The following is a 7,579-nucleotide window of genomic DNA, read 5'->3' on the forward strand; positions in this document are numbered from 1 at the left end:
TGTGTTTTTTTTTGGGTCTGAATGCCTGCATGACCAGGTGGGACAGCAATTTCTGTTTACAAAACCCTGTCTGAAAAACTGAAACAAAACAAAACAAGAAACAAAATTGCCTTGACTCTAGAAAGGTTGGCAACAACTCTTTTTTTTTGTTTCTGTTTATATGTTACCTGCTTTATGGACAGAGTTAAAATGAACCAAATACTTAAAAGGAGAAGCAAATTTAAAATTTTAAAGCCCCCTTGACATACTCACCGACTCTTTTAAATCTGAGCAAATAACATTTTAAGCCATTTTTGCTAGCATGCTCTGTCTCATTTGCCAATCTCAATTACTAAATTTTAAATTATGTGACCTGAGATATGACTCTTTTATAGGTAACAGCATAAAACCTGTCAGAAACAGCCAGAATCCATGAATCTGTGTCAATGTATATGTGTTTTTTAATAAATTTATGAATCTATTTTAATTTTCTTAGATAAATTAGGTACTAAAACAATAAAAATTAGATGAGTATGATGTCACAAAGCTTTAGTTCTGTCACTGTGTCACAGAGGCAGGTGGATCTCTGCGAGTCTGAAGCTACACTGGCCTACCTACCAAGTTCTAGGCAAGCCGGGCCTAAAAAGCACAATGAGACATTATCTCACTGAAATACAATAAAATAAAATAATCCTATTAAAATAATATGTAGTAATTAACACAAATGATTTTTGTTTGTGTGACTTAGTAAATCCTTAGTAAATAGGCTGATTTTTAAAAGAATTGGTAAAATAAATATTTCTTTACAATTGCCACAGTCTTTGCTTGGGTTTGCTCATCACACAGCTTGTGTAGGCTGCAACAGACACTTTAATGTAAAGGTCCTGCTGCTGCTGTGATTCTTTTAATGGTTGCTTGACTTGGCTATGAGCTAACATGTGAGGGCTCCTCAAACCTTGGAGTCTTACTGGGAGTCTGTCTTTCCTGCTGTAGGCCTTTGGATTCTAAGATCTGGGAAGGTGTTTGTGGCAAAACCTGCAAAATCTGTGTATCCACAATACATTGGGGCAGTAGCTATAGAAACGAACTCTCTGTGGTTCATTCTCCCTGGGTCAGCTCTACAACTGGGTATGAAGGAAGGGTCAGAGCCTGCAGGTATTATTTTCATAGCTGTCTGTCTTCTGCTTGCTCACCTGGTGTGTAAGTTACAGACCCAGACAGACCCTGTTTTTCATAGCTGCGTAATCCATGTAGAAATGTTAAACAATTCCACAGAGCATGCTAAAACAAATAAACACACAAAAAACCCCCACAGGATTCCACCTCCATTTTACAGAAGAAACTAAGGTTGAACTTTATCTGCATAACAGAGCTTATACGAGACAGAACCAAGGTTAGAATCAAGTCAGGCCAACACAGAATCCACCAAATCTTCATGATTATCTCCTTGGATGCTACCATTAGTAGTCTTTCAAATCATAGATACTATTTTAAATCAAGTAAACCCTGACTTTTTAGTTTGTATTTAATTGCCATTATGGTGTACACCTGTAGTCTCAACACTGGGGAGGTAGAGGCAGGAGGACCGGGAGGTCAAGGTTAGTCTTGGTTATATATTGAGTGTGTGGCCAGCCTGGGCTACATAAGACTATCTCAAACAATTAAACAAAACCCTCAAGCCGGGCGGTGGTGGCGCACGCCTTTAATCCCAGCACTTGGGAGGCAGAGGCAGGCGGATCTCTGTGAGTTCGAGACCGGCCTGGTCTACTCCAGGACAGTCTCCAAAACCACAGAGAAACCCTGTCTCAAAAAAAATCCGAAAAAAACCCCCTCAAATATGAAGATGAACTAAAACCACAAAGAAATAAAGAATATACGATATATCAGGATGGGGTGTGAAACATTAACGAACAAATAGGTTAAATGCAAAGAATATTGACAAGGAAAGTGTTGAAAACAGGAAGACAAAATGCTCCATTCCCTATTTGCATTTTACACAAACTGGTGAGATTATCAGGTAATTGTCATTTTCTAGTAGTCATTTCACCAAGCATTTTTTCCATCTTGAAAGTATGGTACCTACACACATTGTACTCTTTGTTCTTTCTTTCTTAAAAAAAAGTGAGAATGTACCATTACTATGTTCATTGTTTGTCATAGCCAGAACCTGGAAACAACCTAAATGCCCCTCGACTAAAGAATGGATAAGGAAAATGCGGTACATTAACACAATGTGCACAACACAGCAGAGAAAAATAACGACATCTTGAAATTTGCTGGCAAATGGATGGAGCTAGAAAATATCATTTTGAGTGAGGTAACCCAGACCCAGAAAGACAATTATCATATGTACTCATTCATAAATGTTTTTTAAACATAAATCAAAGAAAACCAGCCTACAAATCATAATCCCAGAGAACCTAGACAACAATAAGGACCCTAAGAGAGACTTACATGGATCCAATCTACATGGGAAGTAGAAAAAGACAAGATCTCCTGAGTAAATTGGGAGCATGGGAATCATGGGAGAGGGTTGAAGGGAAGGGGAGAAGGGAGGGGAGCAGAGAAAAATGTACAACTCAATAAAATCAATAAAAACAACAATAAAACAAAACAAAAATAAAACAACAACAACAAAAATCCCCCAAACAATAAAAAAGTAAAGATTTAGTGGTCCAGTGAACAGTCACAGTAGACTCTGACAGGGTGAAGCTGTTTCAGATCAGAGCAGTATAAAACTCATTGCTACCAAACAGAATCTCTGTGGGAAAACAGGGAAAGAACCTTGGATGGTTCCTTTCTGTTCTTACCTCAATGGGCACCGCAGGCAGTGTCTGGGTCCCACCTGAAGTGAGTTGAACAGCCATAAGAGACCACGAGTCTCTTCCACATTGGCATCACCAATATGGGAGTGCCTAGCAGAGATGAGAGGAGACCATACTTGAGGTGAACCCAAATGAGTGTTTATATTGAACTGGATGTAGTTTATGAACATATCATAGGGATAGAGGTTTCCCCAAACATATCAATAGGAATAACAAGAATGCTGAAATTATCACTGCAGGGGCTTAGCCATTACAGGCTAGGATCTGGCAAAAAATTTTGGCCAAGGAACAAAGTGAGTGTTGAGAGACCAAGATTGGGGAAGAGAAAGATTAGAAGAGTTGAGTTTTAATTTCCAGATATCTCAAAAATGAGGACCACAAATGCATAAACCGCTCAAGTTGACAATGTTTCTTACAGGTTGATATAAGATTCAGGGTTTACCTGGAGGATTTCTTATCAGACTAATGCCCCCAGAGTACTCCCACATGGTCAGAGCATGTGGTCATCTTCTTTGATTCCTAATAAGATGTGTAAAATTGTAAGAAGTTTCCCAATACATTGAATAGAACTAACAATATACCCAAGATAAACCAAAACACACCCTCTCTAGTATTTATTTAAAATCGCTTACAGCAGCATCATTCACTGTGTTCAAATTCTGGAAATAAACCAAAAAACCATCAGCAGATGAATAGATAGGAGAATGTTCTATAGCAATACAAGCAAGTATGCCTCATGGACTAACGTTGAAAATCCATGTTACACAAAAGAAAGAAAGAAGTGCCTGTCCTACGTGAGTCACCTGGTGAGAAGTCAACACCATTTAAAGCCCTACAAGTGGTAAGCAGATTAGTGTTGGCTACAGATGAAGGGGTTGAGAGGGGAGTAGCTGCCAAAGCACGCACATAGATTTCGCTGCTGTCATCACTTTTGAAGTGAAAAGGGTGTTCTAGTACCAGATGGTCCATAGTAGTAGAATTCTATGAATGTGTCAAACCACTGCATGGGATCCATTTGCGGGGTGACAACTCTAGCATGTGATGTGTGTCAGTAGTGTATTACTTTAAAAGCACGTTGAAAGACCATTTCAGAAAAAATAGAGTTGGAAGCTAGTAATGTACACAGTTATACTTGTCTAAAGAATTGTATTGAACAAGGAGATAGTTTTGGTTAGGTTCTTAAGAAATGAATACATTGGTCTTCAAAGGAAGATGGAATGGAAATAGAGTATAATGCTATAAAGAGATAAAGCAGAAACTAGAAAAGATTAAATTGAAAAGAGGATTGGAGGGCAGGGTAGTAAAGGAGGGAATATGGAGAAGAATAACATTAAAAGTCCTTTGAAAAGCCATAGGGAAACCTACTAACTGTAGAAGTTCCCCCAAACATGTACATATATGAAAGAAAATTAAATGGAGTCACAATATAATGGGAGAAACAATGCCCCAACTATATATCTTAAGACATCATGTCAAACCTCCAGGTCTAAGGATGGGTTACATCTTGTTGAGTCATCATCCAAAGGAGTCTCATAGGCCTTCTCCAACAGACATTACAGGCTGTTACCAAAGATGTTGGTTATTCTCCATAACCTGAGACTATGACCCTATTGTTGAAGACACAAAATTACTTATGTCATTGGACATGGAGAGATCAAGCTGATTCTCAACTAGAAGGTTCACCCCTATTGACTAGCATTCATGATGTTGGAATGTACTTTACACTTTGCAGGGGGGAGAAAAGTAACTGCCAATACCACCCAGATATAAACACAGCAACCTACAACAGTGACCTGCCCGCGTGATACACTTGTGCATTAGTGACACAAGTGCTATGGGAGCAACACACTACTTGTACAGATTGAGGGCTCATTACATGAGATGGAACCCATACTTGACGATGCTAATGTGGCAAAGAACCTGAGATTAGATAAGTCTTTAACCTAGGGGAAAACCTACTCTTATTATTCTGTTAAAGGAGCATAGAAATACTTAACAGTATATCCATAGATGAGAGCAAGGCTCAACTTTTCTTAGCTTCTTCATATAAGCTTCTTCTTATGGTAGATGGTAATTAACAAAGATCCACAACTGGACCGTGTGCAAAGAGTAAGAGACTTTGGCACACTCAGCCTTACCTGGGATGTTTTCTTCATATCCTCCTCTCTATGCTCTGGAAGAGTTGGCAAACACAAAATGGACTCCATGGCTTTTTCTGTGCTTTTTGTTTTGATGCTTTTTTCTTATTGATTTTTATTTTTAGCTTATTTGTCTGTTTTGAGTTTATTTTTTCATTTTGTTATTTTCCTTTCTTTTGATAGGTGAAGGGCATGAATTTGGGTGGGTAGGGACATGGGGAGGGTCTGGGAGGAACTGGAAGAGTGAAGAGTATGATCAAAATACAGTGTAAGAAAAAATTTAAATAAAAGTAAATAAAAAAGATTAAAAGAGTTCCCAGTTTCAAAAAGGAAGTGATGCAAGCATGAGAGACAGGTAGATCTCTGTGAGTTGGAGATCAACCTGGTCTACATGGTGCGTTCCAGGCCAGTGAGGGTTACATGGTGAGACCTTGTCTCAAACAAACAGAAAGAAATACAAGCATGACTACCATAAATTGTCATCAGTGTTTTTGATCTTGGCCATTCTTACAGGTGTAAGATTTTAAACATAAAGCAAAGAAAGCCAGTCTACAAACCACAATCCCAGAGAATTTGGATAACAATGGGGACACTAAGAGAGACTTACATAGATATAATCTACATGGGAAGTCGAAAGTATAAAACGACAAGATCTCCTGAGTAAATTGGGAGCATGGGGACCTTGGGGGAGGATTGAAGGGGGAGGAGGCAGGGAGGGGAGCAGAGAAAAATGTAGAGCTCAATAAGTATCAATAAAAAAAAAGATGGAATCTCAGAGTTGTTTTGATTTTCATTTCTCTGATGACTAATGTTGAACATTTCCTTAAGTGTCTTTAGCCATTTTAGATTTCTCTGTGGAGAGTTCTCTGTTTAGGTCTGTACTCCAATTTTACTGGATTATTTGTTCTTTTGATGACCATACGCAAACACTCATACACATACATAAATCTTTAAAAAATATGATACCAGCTCTACATGCCTATCTTTGAGGATAAAGGAGAAAATTTCAGATCACAACTGAATAAATTATGGACCCCCCCCAAAGAAAGCAGTCTATAAGGCTCATGCTTTATAACACCTGTACTCGAGAGGCTAAAGCAAGGGGATTGCCACAAATCTGACACCAGTCTGGAGAAATAGTGAGTTCCAGGCTAGTGTGGGCTATCTCAAACAAAACAACAAGTAAAACAACATTTGTAAGATATTCAGGTGACTTACAGATTAAGGGCTAACTCTCATTTATACATTATTACATATTATATTACATATTTTGCCTGTCTAAAACACCAGATTGGTCTAATAAAGAGGTGAATGACAAATAGCTAGGCAGGAGAGAGACTGGGTGTGGCTAAGATGCAGAGAGAATAAATAGAAGAAGAGTGTGAAAGAGAGGAGCAAGAAAAGGAGGAGAGAAGGATGCAAGGGGCCAGCCACTCAGCTGCACAGCCAGATGTGGAGTAACAAGGAAAGAAAAAATGTACAGAAATAGAGAAAGGTAAAAGCTCAGAGCAGGCTCCCCATAGAGCAAAGAGTAAAAACAAAACAGAACAAACCCCTACAACAAAGCAATGCCTCAGCATCTCAACACTAATGACATCCTACAACGAAGATCTCATTCTTGGATTTCAGTTGGTTGTCCAATCAGTCTTGTCCACTCATCCAGGGCTTGGGGGAGGAGCTATGTGCTACAACCCATGATGGGCAAGAATCCACATGGGGTGAGATGGGATTATAGAGCAGTTCTTAGAGAAGTTAGATCACACAGCTGTAGTAGGTAATCCAAAGCTTTACTTGGTAAAGCGTCTTCTACATACTAAGTGCTTAGTAAGTGATGGTTATCATGAGAAAAGCAGTGGATGATGGTTAGTTCTCTTCTTAGACTCATTACCAAAGCCTTCTCTTCCTAGAGACACCATGAAGACCTTCACATGAACAAATACGTAAGAGCTTCATTTTCTTCATGCCTTAGGATGATAGGCTATGTGATACCCCTCCAACTTGGAGTCTTTACTGAGAATGTTGTCATGACTGGATCACTTTCTATAATGGCTCCCAAACTCAATCAGTTGGTCTATCATAATCATGAGGTCTCTAGGAAGAACTTACTTTGCCCAGCTGTCTACTTCCTCTGACTTCCCTTAAAAGGGAAGTCCTGATAAGTAACTCTTCTGCCAATTCCGTCCCTCCCCAGTAACTCCCACAGGAGTTGAGACTTTTTGATCTTAGTCTTCCCCATCTTTGAGGTCATATGTTCCTAAGGAGGAGGTAAGTTCCTTGTTTTATAGCTTTGGATTTGTTCAAGAAATTTAGCCACGTGTCTCTCCACTTGCTGTAGCTCTCTAATGGGGGATGCTTAGGAGCAATCGATGGTTATGGAAGGAAATGAATAGAGAGAAGACATGAAAGATGGGTTTTATGGAGTTCCAGCCCCTTGTCTTAGTTTAAAGATGCAGTTATGTGAATGCAGATTGCAAATCTCAGTAACCTATGGCATTGACGCAACCACTCCCATTTTGTCAATGGAGAAACTCGCATGTATATTAAGCCCCTTAGGAAATTCTAATATGAAGCAGTAGGATTGAATAATTTATTAGATATTTTAATTCTGAATTTTGAAAGTGTTTTTCCACAAGCTAT

Source organism: Chionomys nivalis, chromosome 19 (genome assembly GCF_950005125.1).
Source record: "Chionomys nivalis chromosome 19, mChiNiv1.1, whole genome shotgun sequence".
In the NCBI taxonomy this organism is placed as follows: Eukaryota; Metazoa; Chordata; class Mammalia; order Rodentia; family Cricetidae; genus Chionomys; species Chionomys nivalis.